Raw genomic sequence first — 22465 nt, 5'->3', positions numbered from 1 at the left:
AGGTTTACCAGGTGTCCTCCTTTTGACCACTTTTGGGATGTACAAACCCCTGCACACTGGGAGCACTCCATAAGATCTGCTATTTTGTAGATGCTCTGACCCAGTCGTCTAGCTATTGCAGTTTGGCCCTTGTCAAAGCCGCTCATATCCTTAAGTTTTCCCATTGTTTCCTGCTTCCAACACAACAACTTGACAAGTTGTAGTCATCCCACTCCTTGACAAGTGCCATTGTAATGAGTTAATGCTATTCAGTTCACCTGTCAATGGTTTTAATGTTACAGCTGAAATAAGGTGCTGGCAGCAGGGTCCTTTTCAGTGCAGTGTGGCAGATGAACCCAACAGAGTCAATGGCACACCATCAGATGGCATGCGGAAGAGTCACTCAGATGGCATCACTCGCCAAGTCACTTGTTACTGTGGGGCAACTTCCAAAGCCATCAGGTTTGTGGCACTTTTGTGCACCCCTTGGCATCAGGTTTGGAGGTCCAGAGAGACAACACGATTGAGGCACGACATAATTTGTCTTACCTTATTGTGCAATGCGCTTCGTTAGGAGAGCAGAATAGTATGTGAGAACTCATAAGGCCGGGCCATCCATGCCACCGCTCCGGGTGACTCTGTCACTCTGGTGCGGGCCTCGCGGCTGTAGGTGCAATTGGTAATTGAGTGATCAATCTCATTAAATCTTAAGGTTAATAATTAAATCATTAAATTGAATCAGTCTCATTGAATCATACCATTGAATCATTCTGATTGTATCGTTTTCATTGAATAAGTCTCATTGAATCATACCATTAATTTTGATGCTTAATAATAATTATCAAACAGCTAAATCATGGTATATTCCAAATTATTATGATCACTTATCATATTACATAACTCATATGCACCTTGGAATTCTTTTGAGATTTGTGTGACTTCAAAAGTATTGGAACAACAAATGAAACCGTTTCAGTAATAATTGTATTTATTATAACAAAGATAAAATGAATAATGGCAGTTGAAATATATACAAATATGATATATACTTCATGAGCATGTGTGTGTTTATCTGAGGTATGTGTGTCACCACGTGGAAAAGAATTAGCTCTGAGTTGCTAGCTAAGATGTGTTTGTGTGTGTGAGGCCTGGTGACCACTTGTTTCTAAGTAAACAAGAGAGTTAGCTTTGGTTGCTAATTGAGATGTGTTGGCCACGTGTGGAGACACAGATTAGCCTTGTGTCACTGGCTAAGACAACGGAATGCTAGCTAAGGTGTGTTTGTGTGTGGCCATGTGTTCTAAACAAAGGTTAGCCTAGCTTGCTAACTGAGAAAAGAATTAGCCATATGTGGCTAGCTAAGGCCCAAGGATCCCACCTCGTGGAGTTAAGACAAAAGGTGTGTATGTGAGTGTGGAGGAGGGCCACCACGTGTTCCCTTGAGACAATACACTTAGCCCTGGATGCTAATGGGACAAAAGAATTAGCCGTAGGCTAATTTCATTAACTTATAACAGTACTAAATCTGCTGAAATCTTGATGCGGTCAAAATACGTGTAATAGTGAAATTAAAGTGTTAGACAGGAAGAGAGAGAGAGCATGCAAAGCCTAACAGTTGAGAGATTAAAACAAAATAGAACAATCATCAATTCAACACGCTGCATGTTTACAGTTTACACATTTAAACCGTTCCTGAGTTTAAATTCACACTTCTTCATAAAAGCTAATTCCTAAGATTAGGTTTTGCCCAAAATGCCAAGTCTTACTTCAGTATCTCCCCTCTACTCGAGATTATGAGAAGATGTTCCGAGACTTTGGAATTTCACCGTTGTGGAGCATGTGAGTCGCTTCCGTGGAAAGCAGAAGCAGAGGATTTCTTGGTCCGATGCGTGGTCGCTCGTGATGAAAAGAAAGTCTCTGATCAGACAATATGCATAGCGATTTAATTAGAAGGATCCGGTCGCTTCTAATTTTAAAATAACTGCTTGGCAGTTAATGGCAAGCTCGAAACCACCAGCGAGCAGTTGGAACAGCATGTCAAAGGACAGTACAGTGATCCACAAAGGAACATCCCCTTAAGAACACCAGGATACATACTTCAGCCTGCACAGCTGACAGCTGAGTTTAACACCATGCCTCCCAAGCTCAGTGAGGTCACCCCGATAGCAGAGGGTCGTTGAAACGACGTAGAGTTTTGGTCAGAATGGTCGGTTTCCGTCGTACGTCAGAAAATCAACGTTGAAACGGCGCCGTGAAACGTCGATTTCTCCGCCGTCTGAGAGGGCCGATTTATCACCGTTGAATCAACGTGGGTAAAGGTTGATCTGTCGACCGTCAGAGAAGGTTGAATATACGACGTTGAACCATCGTCACTTTTGCTGGCCAGTTTTCAACATTGGTAGGATGAGCAACTGGCCCGTAGCCAGGGGGGATCGGAGGGTTCGTTCGATCCCCCCCCCCCGCGACACCGCGCCCCGGACACACACGCCTCAAGATTACTCAAGATTTATTCATTTGTTCATGTCTGATGAATATACATTGATTCACATTTAAATTTACAATATCAAATCCAGACTAATCAAAAAAGAAAAGTAGACTAAGTGAGGACGAGTTAGAAAAACGGGTTCATTTCTCCTATGTTTATGTTTACACGTTTTGTTCAGACTGCTTTACACCCCAATCCAGTGGGTGGCGGTAATGCCCCCATTAGACCCCTTTCACTGACGTCACCCGAAACCGGAAGTAAACAAACCCTGCGCCACATTGGAAGACCAACAAACTTGTGATTAGGGGGAAATAACGGCAGCGCGCGGTATGTGAACCCACGAGGCACTTGGTTCATCATAAACCTACAATGGTAAACTTTTGTGCTGTGTTAGGGTTCTAACAAAGCTGATGGGAAAGGTGAAAAGAAGTCTTTCTACAGAATACCAGCTGTGATTGAGACACAAGCAAACCAAGGAGCTTTCTGCCAGGAGACAGAGAGAGGATTTAGCTGCTTTATGCAGAGCGGATCTGAATACTTCAAGTCTATTTTGTTACTGGTAAGTCACTAGGCTAGAGTGTTGTAGAACATTTTTTAAAATGTTTACTGAATAAAAACATCCTTAATTTTATCAAATATTCTCTACTCTATATTTCATTTCTTTCTTTTGTTTTAATTTTCCTCCCTCCATCCCTCTTTGGATTTTAAATATAGTTTTTCCCCATGTCCAAATAATGAGGTAGGGTGGCATTTAGAAACCCATAGCCTACTGCTGACTTTCTTTATCAATGCTGCATCAAATTAATTTTGGTTATGTTTTTCTGTTTCCATGTACAGGTCTGCGCCGCAGGAGGAATAGGCCACAATTATAAATAAATCATAAAATGTTTCTAAGAACTTGTTCAAGTGTGTTCTGTTCCTTATAAATGTTAAAAGTTATGCCTCATTAGATAGCTTGACAAACATTAGGAGAGGTGCATTGTTGCATGCATTTTTATATCCTGTTGTACATTAAACAGGACATAGCCTACGCACATTGATATAAATTAAGTTTCACTTTCATGGTTGAAGTATGCATGTGTGTGTTCATCCTAGGCAAGAGCCCCGATGCTTTATTGTTAGCTAGTTTAATTTAGCCTGTTTTGCTTAATTTGTAGCCTTCCTGTTGTACATAAAACAGGAAGTAAAGTTGGATGAATCATCGCCGAAAATTCAACTATAAATCGACCGAAATACGTAGTTGAATAAAGGGTGAAAGGGGGTCTATTCTCTGTCGACCACCAGCCACTTTTCAACGTCGTTTCAACGCAAACTCGTATGAGCAAAGCGGTGTTGAATCAACGTCGGTGATCGACGGTGATTCGACGGCGTATGGTCGAAGAACATGCCGATGATTCCACGTCGAATCAACGACCCTCTGCTATCTGGGCAGGCAAGTCGTGGAGAAGGCAAGGTCCTCTTCTGCACCAGGCCCCAACGGAATCCCCTACAAGCTCTATAAGAACTGCCCCAAGATACTAGAGCTGCTATGGTACCTAATGAGAACTGCCTGGAAAAAGCAACTCATTCCATCTGAGTGGCAAAGAGTGGTAGCAGTTTTCATTCCCAAGGAAACAAACTCCAAAGACATTGGCCAGTTCCGTAACATCGCTCTACTGAATGTAGAAGGAAAGATCTTCTCAGTACTAGCCAGAAGGATGACCCACTACCTGCTTGAGAATGGCTACATCGACACCAACTGCCAGAAAGCAGGAGTGCCAGGATTCCCCAGATGCGTATAGCATTCCACAATGATCTGGGACCAGATCCAGAAGGCTAAGTGGGAGAAGACCGACCTGCACGTCATCTGGCTTAACCTTGCCAATGCGTATGGATCAGTCCCGCACCAGCTGATCAAATACGCCATGGACTTCTTCCACATGCCCACCTGCGTCAAGAACATTGTAGCACAGTATTTTAACAACCTGCAGATGTGCTTCTCTGTGCAGGACTTCACTACTGGGTGGCAGCGGCTTGAAGTCGGAATTGCGATGGGATGTGCTATTTCCCCGATACTGTTTGTAGCAGCGTTTGAGATCATTCTCATCGGTGCAAGGCAAATGGTAGGAGGGATCAAACTGCCAACTGGCCAGAGGCTTCCCCACTAAGGAGCTACATGGACGACGTCACCACCCTCCTTCAGACAGCAGCATGTACATCAAGACTGCTGAAGAGGATGGATGAGTTGATGTCATGGGCAAGAATGAAGATCAAGCCCTCCAAGTCTCGCAGCCTGTCACTCAGGAGTCAGGAACGATAGCACCACCTTTGTTGTTGGAGGGGAGAAGAAGATACCACTCCTCGCAGAGCAATCCATCAAAAGCCTGGGGAGGCAGTACACCACAGAGCTGTCTGACAAGCAGATGGGGAAAACAGTTATGAAACAGCTGTGATGGCTTGGCAAGGATCGATCAAAGTCAACTCCCTGGGAAGTACAAGGTTTGGTGCTACCAATTCACACTCTACCAGAGGGTAATGTGGCCCCTGAAAATGAGTGAGATCCCCTCATCGACCGTGAGTAAGATGGATGGGAAAGCCAACTCATTCATCCGAAAGTGGTTGGGGCTGCCACGGTGCCTATCCGAAGCCGGCCTCTTTGGAAAAAACATGCTGCAGCTACCACTGAAGTCATTATAGCTGGGCTACATGCAAGAGAAGGCCAGGTTGGTCCTCGAGCTTAGGGAGTCCACAGACAAGTCAGTAAGGAACGCTAACGCCAAGGTTCTGACTGGCCGCAAGTGGAATGCCCAGACCGAGGTCGACCAAGCTATTAGCTGGCTGCAACATCACGAGATCATGGGCAGAGTCCATGTAGGAAGAGCAGGCCTAGGATGGGGAGATGCACCACGCTTCTGGTCCAAGGCCAACCGCAAGGAAAGGAAGGAGATGGTGGTGGCGGAGGTGACAAGGATGGAGGAAGACCACTATAAGATCAAAGCCATGTTGCAGGGTCGGCAAGGAAGCTGGACAACCTGGGAGGGAATTACAAACAGAAACGTCAGTTGGTCAGATGTGTGGAAGATCCCACAGGCAAGACTCAGCTTCCTCATCCGCTCAACCTACGACACGCTTCCCTGCCCTCGGAACCTCCACCAGTGGTTCGGGAGTGAGGAATGTTGTGCGCTCTGCAATGCTCCCAACGTAAGCCTCCAGCACATTTTGTCAGGCTGTAAGATCGTGCTCTCACAGGGCCGCTACAGATGGTGCCATGACCAAGTCCTGAGGAAGCTAGCTGAAGTGCTGGAGGAGTGCCGACAGGGAAGCAAAACATCACCACCTGCAGAGGACCCCACCATCTTTGTTGCGGAAGGAGGGGTCAGCAGAAGCATCAGGCCAAGAGAAACATCAAGGCCCTTCTCCCCTGACCAGGAATGGAGCATGAGGGTCGACCTTGACAGGAAGCTTCAGTTCCCCACGGAGATCACCACTACATCTCTCCGGCCAGACATAGTCGTGTGGTCAGCCAAGGCAAGAGCGGCGATCCTCATCGAGCTCACAGTACCAATGGAGGAGGGGATTGAGGCTGCCTTCGAACGCAAGAAGGCCAAGTACTCAGAGCTGGCTGCTGAGTGCTGGGAGGGTGGCTGGAAGACTACCATCTACCCAGTGGAGGTCAGATGCCGAGGTTTCATGGGGTTGTCAACCACACGCCTCCTGAGGGATGTGGGACTCACTGGAGGAAGACTCAGGAAGGCAACAAAGGACCTGGCAGAGGAGGCTGAAAAAGGGAGCTTTTGGCTCTGGCTCAGGAGGAAGGACAAAACTTGGGGGAAGAACACCGAACCCCAGACAACAGCCGCAGGGGACAACACCCATCAGCTGTAGGGGGTGACAGGGAGACGTCCCTGTCACTGCTCCGCCACCAGGAGACATACCAGAATTAAAGGAGCGAAACGTTGGTGAATGGTGGTTTCTGGCTAATGACCCTGCAGCTGACCCATGGGCACCGGAGGAGGTGTGACAGGCAGCAATGCCCAGCAGGTGTTAACATCTTCCTGTTTAATCCTTGGGCTGCAGTCGTATGTACTTATAATGAATAAAACCGGTTGTAACTTGACTGAGTTAAAAATTGCGCGATTCTGGAGTCTACCTTGGCCAAGGGTACGAAAGAAAAGCGCTAAATTCTGTTTCTTGGAAGAAAGACATCTTTTCTTGGGTTTTCTGGTGCAGGGTATCTCTTTGTGTCTAGATGGCTTGACGTCTACGACGAGAGAGAGAGAGAACAGGAGTTTCCGGGTTTCTTATGCCTTCCTGGAGGATGCGATGTAGGTGATCCCGCCCAGGTGTGACGTAGGTCAACGCAGAAGTTGGCTGATGGGAAATGTAGTTTCTTAAAGGGACTGTGTTGTACCTACACGGCCCATCTGTGCATCCTAATGAAGCAGTCATCATTGCTTGCAATGGACAGCCGATTACGATGTCGACAGCTGATCACTGTGTAATCCTTGAATTGGTGGAACCTCCTGAATTTCTTCTACATGTTGTGGGTTGAACCAGTGTCTAATGCTGTATTCAAGGGTCCTTGAAAGTGGTAATTTGCAAGTTGCAATAATGTTATTATCCCCCTTTGGACATTTGATGTGCAAAGTGGAAATTAAGTCCTACAAGTGCACCTTTTGTTTGCTCTGTCAGAGCATGTAAAGCTCATGAAAAGGTACTTAAACTGAATTTTTAAGAGTTACAGGCCTGAGAGGCTATTGGTTGTATTCTAAGATTCATGTAAAATTTTGAACTGAAATTGCAGCACAGTAGTAAGAATGGACAACAGTGAATAGCTTAACAGCAAGGTTACTGATTAACATCTATTCATAAATATCTACAGTGGTGCTTGAAAGTTTGTGAACCCTTTAGAATTTTCTATATTTCTGCATAAATATGACCTAAAATATTCATCAGGTTTTCACACAAGTCCTAAAAGTAGATAAAGAGAACCCAGTTAAACAAATGAGACAAAAATATTATACTCGGTCATTTATTTATTGAGGAAAATGATCCAATATTACATATTTGTGAGTGGCAAAAGTATGTGAACCTCTAGGATTAGCAGTTAATTTGAAGGTGAAATTAGAGTCAGGTGTTTTCAATCAATGGGATGACAATCAGGTGTGAGTGGCCACCCTGTTTTATTTAAAAAACAGGGAACTATTAAAGTCTGACCTTCACAACACATGTTTGTGGAAGTGTATCATGGCATGAACAAAGGAGATTTCTGAGGACCTCAGAAAAAGTGTTGTTGATGCTCATCAGGCTAGAAAAGGTTACAAAACCATCTCTAAAGAGTTTGGACTCCAGCAATCCACAGTCAGACAGATTGTGTACAAATGGAGGAAATTCAAGACCATTGTTACCCTCCCCAGGAGTGGTCGACCAACAAAGATCACTCCAAGAGCAAGGCGTGTAATAGTCGGCGAGGTCACAAAGGACCCCAGGGTAACTTCTAAGCAACTGAAGGCCTCTCTCACATTGGCTAATGTTAATGTTCATGAGTCCACCATCAGGAGAACACTGAACAACAATGGTATGCATGGCAGGGTTGCAAGGAGAAAGCCACTGCTCTCCAGAAAGAACATTGCTGCTCATCTGCAGTTTGCTAAAGATCACATGGACAAGCCAGAAGGCTATTGGAAAAATGTTTTGTGGATGGATGAGACCAAAATAGAACTTTTTGGTTTAAATGAGAAGGGTTATGTTTGGAGAGAGGAAAACACTGCATTCTAGCATAAGAACCTTATCCCATCTGTGAAACATGGTGGTGGTAGTGTCATGGTTTGGGCCTGTTTTGCTGCATCTGGGCTAGGATGGCTTGCCATTATTGATGGAACAATGAATTGTGAATTATACCAGCAAATTCGAAAGGAAAATGTCAGGACATCTGTCCATGAACTGAGGCCCTGTCCACACGGCAACGGATTCAGGTGACTCCGATACAATTGCTTATCGTTTAGGCCTGGTGTCCACACGGCACCGGTGTTTTGGGTGCCCAAAACGCAATCTTTTTGAGAACGGGTTCCAGAGTGGAAAGATCTGGCAACGTTGCCATTGCGAAGTTGTCTGGATGAGTAGAACGGATTTGTTTACGATGACGTCACAACCACATGACTGTGAGTGCTTCATGCCAGGTAGAAGTGTAACGAACTCGATGCGAGTTGTCAACAAATCCTATAACTTGGTTCATGAAACGCGCTTACAAAATATTTTCACTGTGAATATTTATTGTGTAATGGTGCAAAGTGAGAGAGACTCTGCCCTTAGGGCAGAGTCAATCCTGCCAGCAAAAATAGGGAAAAAAAGGAGCGATCTCACCTCTTCAGATGTGGGTTTAAATCCTACAATACATTCCTCAAAAAGGGCGTAGAAGAGCAAATTAATCCATCAACGTGTAGCATTCAATTTATTCCGGACCATTAAAGACGCCGCCTTCCGCGTAGAATCATACGTCATCCTCGCCGCCATATTGGATAGGTCAAAGCGGAGAATAAAGATTCATGTGCTGCGTTTAACTGTACCAACAGGTTTACCGTCCAAATGAGATCACATGGGATTACCTTTCACAGGTGAGAAACAACAAATTAATCCATCAACGTGTAGCATTCAATTTATTCCGGACCATTAAAGATGCCGCCTTCCGCGTAGAATCATACTTCATCCTCGCTGCCATATTGGATAGGTCAAAGCGGAGAATAAAGATTAGCTGCGTTTAACTGTACCAACAGGTTTGCCGTCCAAACGAGATCACATGGGATTACCTTTCACAGGTGAGACTGGAAAAATACTTTTCATTGTATTTGGTCATTATAATGTAATTTTACGAACAGATTTTCCTGACTTTGTGGCTAATATGAAGTCTCGCGCATAATAGTTTATGCGCATGCGTCCTTTCTTCTTCTATTGTTCTGGTGTCTCCGAAGGGACCGTCTTACAGTGCCCCTAGAGGTGTGGCATGTGTATTGCATCGTTTTCAGCAAGCGTTGGGTTGCCATATGGACCTGATATTTTACTGATCGTTGCCCATTTGGACGCGATATATTTTTAAATAACATCTCATTGCTGTTGTCGTGTGGATGTAGCCTGAATCTCAAGAGAAGGTGGGTCATGCAGCAAGACAACGACCCTAAGCACACAAGTCATTCTACCAAAGAATGGTTAAAGAAGAATAACGTTAATGTTTTGGAATGGCCAAGTCAAAGTCCTGACCTTAATCCAATCTAAGCCCATGTTTACATTAGACCGTATCAGCTGATCATCAGATTAATGTTTTAAAAACGATTAGTGTGCACACAGCAACACCAATACACAATTTGCGTGCACACAGCAACACCAATACACGGATACGCTCGGCTCCGCAGGCATCCTGCGCTCCAAATCACTCCGCCCTGAACAGTGAGTGCCCTCTGGAGGGTGCGCACTCCGGCCTTGCGCAGCTCACAGAGCACGCGAGTGAAGTGCACAAGCTGTGATTCGGGACTGAGCCGCTGTGTGTGTGATCCCAGCGCATATCACTTACCACTTGCAAGTGGAAGGATGGCAAGCCTAAAGACAATCATAACTACACAATGGGCAGTATTTGCATCAGTATTTGCAGTATTTTCATACTTTTATACTCTTTAATGAAAGGTGATACAAGGTGGAAGTCCGCGCCGTTTTTCAGCAGTCGCGTCACATGGCCAACGCCAGCGAATCAGGAAGGTGGATGTCACAGTGACATTGTCCAATGACGACGCCAGCTAGAGCTCAGCACAGCGTATCCGCGTATCTCAATGTTTACACAGCACCGGAGCTGACACGATCTGGATTGAATACGTGGACCCTGGTGGACTCCCGTTTCCCGGCGTTTCCAGGCGGTTTAATGTAAACGGAGAGTGCATCCGCGAAGAAAACGAGACAGATACTGTCTAATGTAAACTTGGCCTAAATGTTGTGGAAGGACCTGAAGCGAGCAGTTCATGTGAGGAAACCCACCAACATCCCAGAGTTGAATTTGTTCTGTACGGAGGAATGGGCTAAAATTCCTCCAAGCCAGTGTGCAGGACTGATCAGCAGTTACCGGAAACATTTAGTTGTAGTTATTGCTGTGCAAGGGGGTCACACCAGATACTGAATGCAAAGGTTAACATACTTTTGCCACTCACAGATATGTAATATTGGATCATTTTCCTCAATAAATAAATGACCAAGTATCATATTTTTGTCTCATTTGTTTAACTGGGTTTTCTTTATCTACTTTTAGGACTTGTGTGAAAATCTGGTGATGTTTTAGGTCATATTTATGCAGAAATATAGAACATTTTAAAGGGTTCACAAACTTTCAAGCACCACTGTATATAAATATTTAATTACAAAAATAAATATATACTACATAGCATATATACACTTCATAAATATCTATATAAATATATAATTACAAATATATATATATATATACTTCATAAATATCTATATAAATATATCATTACAAAAATAAATATCTACTACATACCTATCCCTATAAATATAAATATATAAACTATCCCCATAAATAAATATATACCATATACTGAGTTTGTTCTAATATAACAATCAACCCTATTCTATTTATCCCTCATCATCCTCCGTTAACATACTTCCTCTTCTATATACTTGTTTAAAAATATATAATAATTGATAATAGACAATACTAAGATAGAAATGGTACAGGAAATTAAATTTCTTGGTGTGATTTTGGATCATAAAGTCTGCTGGAAACCTCATGTAGGATACATACGAGCAAAACTGGCAAAGTGCTTGGCAATTCTGTGGAAAACAAAACATATTCTTGATTGCAAATCTTTGCATACTCTATATTACTCATTATTTTTGCCATATCTGACTTACTGTGTCGAAGTCTGGGGAAACACACAGATTTAATACTTGTCATTTTTAGGGCATACCTAACAACATGTTTTCTTTCTCTCTCTCTCCCCCCCCCCCCCCCCCCCCCCATCTGTCCCTCTGAGTTACATGTTGATCCTGGGATTGAGATGCTGGCCTCTTCTGCCCCTCGGACCTGCTTGATCCATCCTGGTGCCCTGTGTCTGGTCGGAGTTTTATCGCCCCACTCCTGTGAAGGACGGCCCCATGAGGACAGTTGAGGGTTATACCTGTTAAAACTGTTAATATTATAGTCAGGCTGTCTGTTGTTGCCCAAATGAGGATGGGTTCCCTTTTGAGTCTGGTTCCTCTCGAGGTTTCTTCCTCATGTCGTCTGAGGGAGTTTTTCCTTGCCACCGTCGCCACAGGCTTGCTCATTGGGGATAGATTAGGGATAAAATTAGCTCATCTTTTAAGTCGTTCAAATTCTGTAAAGCTGCTTTGCGACAATGTTTATTGTTAAAAGCGCTGTACAAATAAACTTGATTTGACTTGATTTGATTTGAAACACCTACAAAACCCCTCTGCAGCCGATATGTACAATACAGAAAAGAGCAATAAGGACAATAAACAAAACAGGATACAGAGATCACACAAACTCACTATTCATGAAATCACACATCTTGAAATTTATGGATCTGGTCAAATTCAGAACAGCACAAATAATGTACAAAGCGAGAAATAATCTATTGCCAAAAAATATACAAGGAATGTTTAGTGAGAGAGAGGGGGGATATAATCTAAGGGGAGACCTAAATTTTAAAAAACCAGAGGTTCGAACAAATATGAAAAACATGTGCATATCGAGCTGTGGGGTGACTTTATGGAACAGACTGGAGACAGAAATAAAACAAAGTGCAAATATAAATCTGTTTAAAAAAGGTACAAAAAATATTTTAAACAAGTATATAGAAGAGGAAGTATGTTAACGGAGGATGTTGAGGGATAAATAGAATAGGGTTGATTGTTATATTAGAACTAACTTCGTATATGGGTCCGTGTATCATCCGATCATTCAAGTATTCCATTCAATCTGGAAAACGAAAAACAAAAAAAACCACTCAATATTTCGTTTTCCTGTTTTTCTGTATGACCAAAAAATGAGGGATTGGTGTTTGTTTTCCTTTTTCCAACTCAAAACAGAACAAATAATAAACAGGGAAACCAAAACGAAATAATAACTCTAATTTACGATTATTGATTTTCTCTATTCCCCATGCTACATTAGCCTTCCCATGATCCTCAGCGACAGTCCATCATCATCTCTGCGTCTATGAAACAGAAAAATTGCATGTGCATGTATATATCAAGTAATTTATTCATACATCCTATTCATTTAATATATTAAGCTGTTAATGTTAAGCTGATGATCTCTTAATTATTATTATCTCAATATAATAGTAATCTGTACTCGAGTTGAGGGGGGATGGGGGGGATGCCATCCCCCCGGAATAAAAAATGGTCAAAATCATCCCCCCTCTAAAACGGGCATCTCCCCTCCCTTCCCTTGAGCAATTTTATCAATAAATGTGGACATTACTTCTATTTAACATTGGAATTAGAAATGCCATTCCACGTAGCTTTGCTGAAACTGCGCATACAATAAGCTACCGCGAGAGAGGACACGCGCAAGCGAAGCGTTTGAGGAGGTGACATTCAGTTGGGGTTCCATTATTTTTTATTTCATTCGGCGTCAGTGACAGCAGCGGATTGCAGCATCATGGCCAAGCGGAGTGGACAGCAAGACCTAAGCAAGTTCGGATTTAAGATCGCAAGAAAAAAACATTTCAGGGGGTAAGTCAAGAGTTACGAATATCAGTCACACTTTCTGTGAGCCCACTATCATGCTGTAAAGTTACTGATTCAGTTGCCTGCTGAGGTTTTAATAAATTATTTACCAAACAATTTAAAAGGAGCCTACCATGACTATGAAGTTGCACTTCAAATTGCGCTAGTCATGGTAGGCTCCTTTTAAATTGTTTGGTAAATAATTTATTAAAACCTCAGCAGGCAATGTAAATGAACAACTGAATCTTTTCATGTCAAGTCAATAGAATTTTTATTCAAAGCTGAACATTGGGAACATTGAATTAAATACAGAGGTAGGTAGGTAACCAATAAGCTAAAACAAGCAACAGTAAATTGTAAATCTTCAGCTCTTCAGCTGTTGGTTCTCCTGCTTGCGCCTGTATTGTCTCACACTCCGGGTCCCCTCCAGCTCCTGTCGCACTGTGTTGCAGTTGCTGCTGACTGTCATCTGGAATAAAGAGCAGTGGATAAGATAATTTAATTAAATACAATTATAATGTTATTTCTGATTTATTTATTATCTGAACGAGGATTTGAGCTTTGAAAAATGACCGGATTCTTTCTGTAACGTTGATTCCCGCTGTTATCTAGGTCACGTGACACCTTAACGTTGACGGTTACCAAGGAGCTGCCTTGGATACTTTGATACTTTGCTTCGATACATACCAGCACTTTGATACATATTGGATACAAGCTAGCAAAATGAGTTAAAAGCAGGCATCTTTGGAAAGTTTCTTTGGAAAGGGGAAAAGGCCCATTGAGGAGACAGAAGAAGAGCCTATGACGAAGAAAAAGAAAGCTGCATTTTAGCAGACAGTTTGTCGAGTCCTACACCAATCCTGCTCTGCCTTACATGTTGTGACCGGCTCTCTAATGAGGCAATGAAGCCTTCAAAACTGCTAGTGTCATTAATTTTAGCCTTCCTGTCTTGAATAACACTTTTTGTTGCCTGAAGAATAACAAACGAACGTCCAGGCTGATTAAATTAATGGCCTTATACAAGAAATCAAAGCTAACATGAACCTGAGTAAGCTATCGATAGCTGGCTAGACTCCAAACTAACATTCATTATGATAGCTGTGTTGTTATCTGCCGCCCACATATCGGTAACTTTACAGCGTGATAGTGGGCTCACAGAAAGTGTGACTGATATTCGTAACTCTTGACTTACCCCCTGAAATGTTTTTTTCTTGCGATCTTAAATCCGAACTTGCTTAGGTCTTGCTGTCCACTCCACTTGGCCATGATGCTGCAATCCGCTGCTGTCACTGACGCCGAATGAAATCAAAAATAACGGAACCCCAACTGAATGTCACCTCCTCAAACGCTTTGCTTGCGCGTGTCCTCTCTCACGGTAGCTTATTGTATGCTCAGTTTCAGCAAAGCTACGTGGAATGGCATTTCTAATTCCAATGTTAAATAGAAGTAATGTCCACATTTATTGATAAAATTTCTCAAGGGAAGGGGGATGCCCATTTTAGAGGGGGGATGATTTTGACCATTTTTTATTCCGGGGGGATGGCATCCCCCCCATCCCCCCTCAACTCGAGTACAGATTACTATTATATTGAGATAATAATAATTAAGAGATCATCAGCTTAACATTAACAGCTTAATATATTAAATGAATAGGATGTATGAATAAATTACTTGATATATACATGCACATGCAATTTTTCTGTTTCATAGACACAGAGATGATGATGGACTGTCGCTGAGGATCATGGGAAGGCTAATGTAGCATGGGGAATATCAAATCAAATCAAATCAAATCAAGTTTATTTGTACAGCGCTTTTAACAATAAACATTGTCGCAAAGCAGCTTTACAGAATTTGAACGACTTAAAACATGAGCTAATTTTATCCCTAATCTATCCCCAATGAGCAAGCCTGTGGCGACGGTGGCAAGGAAAAACTCCCTCAGATGACATGAGGAAGAAACCTCGAGAGGAACCAGACTCAAAAGGGAACCCATCCTCATTTGGGCAACAACAGACAGCCAGACTATAATATTAACAGTTTTAACAGGTATAACCCTCAACTGTCCTCATGGGTCCGTCCTTCACAGGAGTGGGGCGATAAAACTCCGACCAGACACAGGGCACCAGGATGGATCAAGCAGGTCCGAGGGGCAGAAGAGGCCAGCATCTCAATCCCAGGATCAACATGTAACTCAGAGAGACAGATGGGGGGGGGGGGGGGGGGGGGGAGAGAGAGAGAGAGAGAGAGAAAGAAAACACGTTGTTAGGTATGCCCTAAAAATGACAAGTATTAAATCTGTGTGGTAGGCTCACAGAGACGAGAGTCTTTACATCAGGCATAACACACAATGGCATGTTAATATGGTAAAATATATCATGACCTGCTCTGGCTGGATGCTTGATTGGGTGATGGGAGCACACTCCTCAGCAATGATGAGATGCAGATGGGACCCTTAGGGCTGGCCAAGACAATTCAGTTACATTTCACCGGGTCTGGGACATGCGACAGAAAATCTGACGGCCGATTCCCTGCAGGCTACGATAGCCAGTCGAGGTCTCCACCATCTCCACCAAAAGATTTCCTGTTGACTCCATGTAACTCAGAGGGACAGATTTGGGGTGGGGGGGAGGGAAAGAAAACACAGGTGGTTAGGTATGCCCAATGTCACCTGAATAAGTAGGAACAGTATACATATTGCACCGAGTACAAGCAGGGACTCCGGCAACTAACTATGACAGCATAACTAAAAGGAGAGAGCCAGAAGGTAACACAGGCATGAGGGAGCCCTGGGACATAAAGCAGCCAGCCACTACACCGTCAACAAACTCGAGTGAGCAAGCGAGTGGGGACTGACAGCATCCATACATCCCAGTTTACCAAAACACTCTATGTCTGAGGACCCTCCAGATCTACTCCTTTACCTCATAAACACCATTAACAAAAGGCTTGACTAAACAGATATGTTTTCAGCCTAGACTTAAATGCTGAGACTGTGTCTGATTCCCGAACATTACTTGGAAGGCTGTTCCATAACTGTGGGGTTTTGTAAGAAAAGGCTCTGCCCCCTGATGTAGCCTTCACTATACGAGGTACCAGCAGATAGCCTGCACCTTTTGATCTAAGTAGGCGTGGCGGGTCATAGAAGAGCAGAAGTTCACTCAGGTACTGTGGTGCGAGACCATTTAGTGCTTTAAAGGTCAATAGTAGTATTTTATAATCAATACGAAATTTGATTGGGAGCCAATGCAGTGTGGATAAGACAGGCGTGATGTGGTCATATTTTCTAGTTCTAGTAAGGACTATTGCTGCTGCATTTTGAACTAACTGGAGCTTGTTTATGCACTTATTGGAACATCCAGACAGTAAGGCATTACAATAATCCAACCTGGAGGTAACAAAAGCATGGACTAGTTTTTCTGCATCATGCAATGACATTAAATTTCTTATCTTTGCAATATTTCTGAGATGAAAGAAAGCTATCCAGGTGATGTTATCAATGTGAGTTTCGAATGAAAGACTGGGGTCAATAATCACTCCGAGGTCTTTTACTGCTGCACGTGAAGAAACAGAAAGGCCATCCAGAGTCACTGTGTAATCAGAAAACTTACTTCTAGCTGTATGTGGTCCTAGCACAAGTACTTCAGTCTTGTCAGAGTTAAGCAGAAGGAAATTAATAAGCATCCAGTGTCTAATGTCCTTAACACATTCCTCAATTCTATTAAGCTGGTGTCTGTCATCAGGTTTTGCAGAGACATACAACTGTGTGTCATCAGCATAACAGTGGAAACTAATACAATGTTTACGAATAATATCGCCCAGAGGTAACATGTATAGAGAAAAAAGCAGTGGACCCAAGACAGAACCTTGTGGAACACCAAACTTTACCTCGGTACGTCTAGAAATATCACCATTTATATCAACATACTGATAACGATCAGTTAGATAAGACCTGAGCCAGGAGAGGGCCATTCCCTTAACTCCCACAACATTTTCTAGTCTATCCAGAAGAATGGAATGATCGAATAGAGAAAATCAATAATCGTAAATTAGAGTTATTATTTCGTTTTGGTTTCCCTGTTTATTATTTGTTCTGTTTTGAGTTGGAAAAAGGAAAACAAACACCAATCCCTCATTTTTTGGTCATACAGAAAAACAGGAAAACGAAATATTGAGTGGTTTTTTTGTTTTTCGTTTTCCAGATTGAATGGAATACTTAAATGATCGGATGATACACGGACCTATATGGTATATATGGTATATATTTATTTATGGGGATAGTTTATATATTTATATTTATAGGGATAGGTATGTAGTAGATATTTATTTTTGTAATGATATATTTATATAGATATTTATGAAGTGTATATATAGTATATAGTATACATATATATATTTGTAATTATATATTTATATAGATATTTATGAAGTGTATATATGGTATGTAGTATATACTTATTTTTGTAATTATATATTTATATAGATATTCATGAAGTGTATATATGGTATATATTTTTATAGGTGTATTAATGTAGTTTGGATTTCGGGGTAGTTAAAAAGGGGTGGGAAATTAAAAAAGTATTGTACTTCTTCCCACTCCTTTTTCGAACAATGTGCGGTGTTTTGTAATGTCTTCGCTCTTTGTTATTTTATTTATTTCTCGTTTTCTTTCTTTTGTATGTACAAATAGTTACATATATTTTTTGTACATGTTCGAAATAAAATAAATTCATTCATTCATTCAACATTGGAGAAAGCTCTAACACTGATGATTTGCTTTCTTGAAACAGCAATTAATATGGTTGGTGTTATAGATTTAACCAAGTACTGTGTGTGAGATGCGTTTTATGATCTGTGGCAGTAACTCAAGAAATCTTCCAGCACCTCTCTGTGTTGCTCCTCACTCTGCTGCCCTGAAGAGACGACACCAGTTCAGCACCTCTGTTTTGGACCGCCACATGTAGCGTGGTCACTGGTTGGAGCCTGAGAACTACACACACAGCTGACTCCACTCAAGTGATGCCACTCTCTGCTCTCCTTCAGCAGCAAGGGGAGTACAAATCAGTGCTGCAACCAAAGAGGTCAGTGCTCTCTGAGATCCAAAAGCTTGCTGATTCCTCTCCCCCCTCTATCTCCAGGCAACAAGGCCTACAATGAAGACGATGACAAAGAAACCTTTTTCCACGAGAGCTGCCACTGCAAATCCTGACCCGCTGCAGGTTCTCGACCTGTCACGCTGCTGCTGAATTCCATTGGTGGACATACAGTGGTGCTTGACAGTTTGTGAACCCTTTAGAATTTTCTATATTTCACACAAGTCCTAAAAGTAGATAAAGAGAACCCAGTTAAACAAATGAGACAAAAATATTATACTTGGTCATTTATTTATTGAGGAAAATGAACACCTGAACACCGGGACCCTCTCCACACAGGCCCCGTTGATGATGAGTGGCTGGATGTCAGCTTTGTTTTTCCTAAAGTCAATAACCAGGGGCCTCATGTACAAAGACCTGCGTGGATTTCCCACTAAATATGTGCGCACGTCAAAATCGGGAAATTTGCGTACGACCAAAAAAATCCGGATGTATCAATCAGTGCGTACGAAGGTTTCCACGCACTCTCCTGTTGTACATCCCAATCAACGTGGAATTCGGCGCACATGCACGAGCCCCGTTCCCCGCCCCATCTCCTCCCTCAATTATTCCACACTGAATATGTTAATTAGTATAAATAGACCTGCAGTAAGGCCCGCGTTAGGTAAAAGACATGGCAACTTTTACTAACGCGTTAATGTTAATTAAATGTTAGAAATCTCGCGTTAATCAAATTAACATTTAACATTTATTATTAACATTTAACATTAACATTTATTCGCGTTAATCCCTGCCTTTAGCCAGGGACGGACTGGGACCAAAAAAAGGCCCTGGACTTTTTCCCCAAATAGGCCCACCCACCGACCGGGGCGCGCTGGGGCCCGCCGGGGGGGGGGGGGGGGGGGGGGGGGGGTTCTATATGGTTTTGAAATAATTGAAAACCCACACATACTATTTTTTTCAGTATTTATTTAAGAACTATTTGAATGTATATTGAAGACAGTAGCACTGATCATTCTTTTTCAGAATTTTCAAATTAAAATCCCTCACACATTTAAATTTGAGGGTTTTGTTAATAATTTCTTTGAGTCATTATTCAAAAGCTTGCACTCAGTAGGCTATACAATTAACAGTATCAATTATCCATTATTTTTCATAATTTTCATAACTGACAGTCCACACAACTATTTTTGAGTGTTTCTTCAAGAACATTTTTGAGTATTTATGCAAGAACTTTAGATCAGTAAATTGAGCTCAGTTATAAGAGTATTAACAGTAACACTGATCAATCATTCTGAATGTTAGCTATTCAAGGTAGCTAGTGCTGGGGGAGTAGCAGTTTCTTCAAAAGGTCACTGTTTTCTGCCACTCTGTCAATTACAGTGTCACTGTCCAGTGACATGAGAATTAATTAACTTGCGGTGCATAAAGAAATTAATTTGCGGTCATTTACCATGTTTCCTTATTTTTAATGTAGCCTATTTGTCAAATTCACTGCGTGTTTCTTTTGAGGGCAATAAGCCATTATTTATCATCATCACAACGCAAATCAAATAAGTAGAAGCTGATTATCAGAGTAGTCAACTGAGTAGCCTACATAACGTCACTTACCAGTACCTCCTCTTCTTCCTCCTCCGGCAAGTAGCCATGCCTACGTTCGTGCGGTGAAGATCCCCTTGCTGTCTCTCCCTCCACATCATGAGCCGCATCATGTTGCTCAGAATCTGATTCGCTGTCTATCTCCACATCAGCGTTACTGCTGCTGCTGGCGGCACTAGCCCCACCACCGCGGTCAAAAAGCTCTGTAAGCTTCCTACATTTTGAAGCTTCATTCTCCAACAACTTTGTTTTTTTCTCTTTTAATTTCTGCCATCCACCTTTTTCTTTGCGTTTTCTGCTCGCCATTTCCAGAGCGGTAGAGAGGAAAACACTCGTGTATTCTTTGTTGGCTTTTTGACAGAATGTAGGCCTATGTTTGATTGACAAATTACCGTTACAGCGCCATCTGCTGGTAGGCCTAGGTGTTAGACTGTTAGACAGGGCCGGTCGACCGAAAAAAAAAAAGACCAATTATCGGCCGTAGACTGGACGGCCGTTCTGGACTTTTCCAGAACTCACAGATTACCAGTCCGTCGCTGCCTTTAGCACAGTGTAATAGAATTCACATACATCACTTACTTGTTCTGTCACCTCCAATTAAAGTGATGTTCAAAGTGTATGCTATGAGACATGCAACAGTCACTGATTGTATGCCACTGAATGTGAATGTAGCCTATACCAAGATAACAGTATGATTTGCATCGTCTGCAGTGCCTGCGCCACAATGAGTGTCTATTTGAGTTACATGGGTTTTGAAAACAAAAAAACACCTTTAGTGCTCTAATGTGTACATTTTTTCGGGGACATCCTGTATTTGAGGAAATGTCTTCCTCTCTTAGTAGGCCCAATACTCCTAGCCACATGTAACCAGAAATAAAACATGTGCACATATCTTTCACAATAGGATTTTAATGACAAATGTATTCTAGCAGGGTGCCAGGGAACAACAGGAGGCCCCCAGTCCATTCCACCCGAGCAGGAAGAGGACCCCCAGCCGAGCGGATCCAGCGTCACTGTCACCTGCCCCCCTTCTCCACCGCCTGCCCCTGTCGCCGGGTCCACAGGCCGGGTGCTGACGTGCACGGTCCTTGAGTCGCAGGGGGAAATTTTAAAGGGGATAGAGGCAATTAATGACAACCTCAAGGGAATCCGCGAGGAATTGAAGGAACTGAATAACACATTAAAAGAATATCTTAAAAAATGAATGGTGTCCCGTGTCCCGTCTGCCCTTACCTTTTCACATTGTGGCTATTAAGCGCTGCCAGGTTTGTATGCCATGTCACTGTGGCACCTCGTTGTGAGGCCCAGGGTCTGGGTCCTCCGGCAGGTCTCGCTCCATTATTGGCACGCCGTGCCGCTGCGCCACATTGTGTAACACGCCACACGCCAGCGCAATATGGCACGCCTTGTCGGGCTGATAGAGCAGCACCCCCCCACTCCGGTCAAGGCAGCGCCACCGGCTTTTCAGGTGGCCAATGGTGTGCTCCACCACTGACCGCGTCCGTGCATGGAGGTTGTTGTAGCGCTGCTCCTGATCAGTCCGTGGGTTGGCTAGGGGGGTCAGTAACCATTTTCGGAGTGGGTAGCCGCTGTCTCCTATGAGCAATTGGGATAGGTCCAGCATAAGCTATCCAACATGTGTATATTTCAAGTGAATTCACTTCAAGTGTTTTACATTGCTTACCAAGTAACCACCCATCACGCACTCTGCCGGCATCCAGCCTGTTTCCCACCGAGCTGTTCACCAGGACGAATGCATCGTGGGTTGCCCCAGGCCACCTTGCCACGATATTTGTCAGGCGCATTTGGGCATCACATATAATCTGTACGTTTATAGAGTGGAAATGTTTCCTATTCACGTATGCATATTCACCCTCAGATGGCGCCTTTATAGCAATATGTGTGCAGTCGATCACTCCAATTACATTTGGAAAACTGGCTATCGCTGCAAATTGCGCTTTTATCTGTGCTTGGTCTGCCACATCATAGGGAAACCGTATGTACCTGGCCGACAGTCGGATGATCCCATTTAACACAGACGGAATAGCGCGGCCGAGAGCTGTCTGGCTCATTCCCGACCAGTTCCCTCTGGAATGAGCCTGTTGCTAGGAACCCAAGCGTGGTCAGGACTTGGATAGGAACGGGTAAGGCGTGACACCTCGCCGTCTCCCTCTCCAACCCCGGGCCCAACTCAGCACAGAGCTCCAAAAGAATGGCTCTTGGAAGTCTGAATCAGCTGATAAGCCAGTCATCATCGTGAGCCAGGAAATCGGTGTAATCACGGAACACCCGTTCCCTCCTAATCCGACCATTTGCAGCATCTTCCAATAAGGCCAACCACGCCATTGTCATCCTATCGGTTATCGCCACATGTTGCGCATGCTTTTATATCCTCATTTAATTTGATGCATGCTAGTGATTGGTCCCCACACACCACGGTTGTGTCTGATTTGTACGCACTTGGAAATCATTTCATATATTGATCTTGGTAATTATGTGATAAGGCTACCCCATGCAACATCAACTAATAATAATATTTCAGTCTGACACCTCGCGGCAAATGTGCGAGGAAGATCTATTAAGCTAGCTGCAATGC

The 22465-nt window shown here is 43.1% G+C and overlaps 1 pseudogene; it reads left to right on the top strand.

The window, feature by feature from the left end:
- The window catches only part of LOC132889949 (uncharacterized), a 189210-nt pseudogene that overhangs the window by 72584 nt on the left and 94161 nt on the right, over positions 1-22465 (top strand).

The sequence above is a fragment of the Neoarius graeffei genome, chromosome 8 (assembly GCF_027579695.1).
Source record: "Neoarius graeffei isolate fNeoGra1 chromosome 8, fNeoGra1.pri, whole genome shotgun sequence".
In the NCBI taxonomy this organism is placed as follows: domain Eukaryota; kingdom Metazoa; phylum Chordata; class Actinopteri; order Siluriformes; family Ariidae; genus Neoarius; species Neoarius graeffei.
Note: the sequence above shows the minus strand (reverse complement) of the source record. Positions and strands in the feature narration are given on the sequence as shown.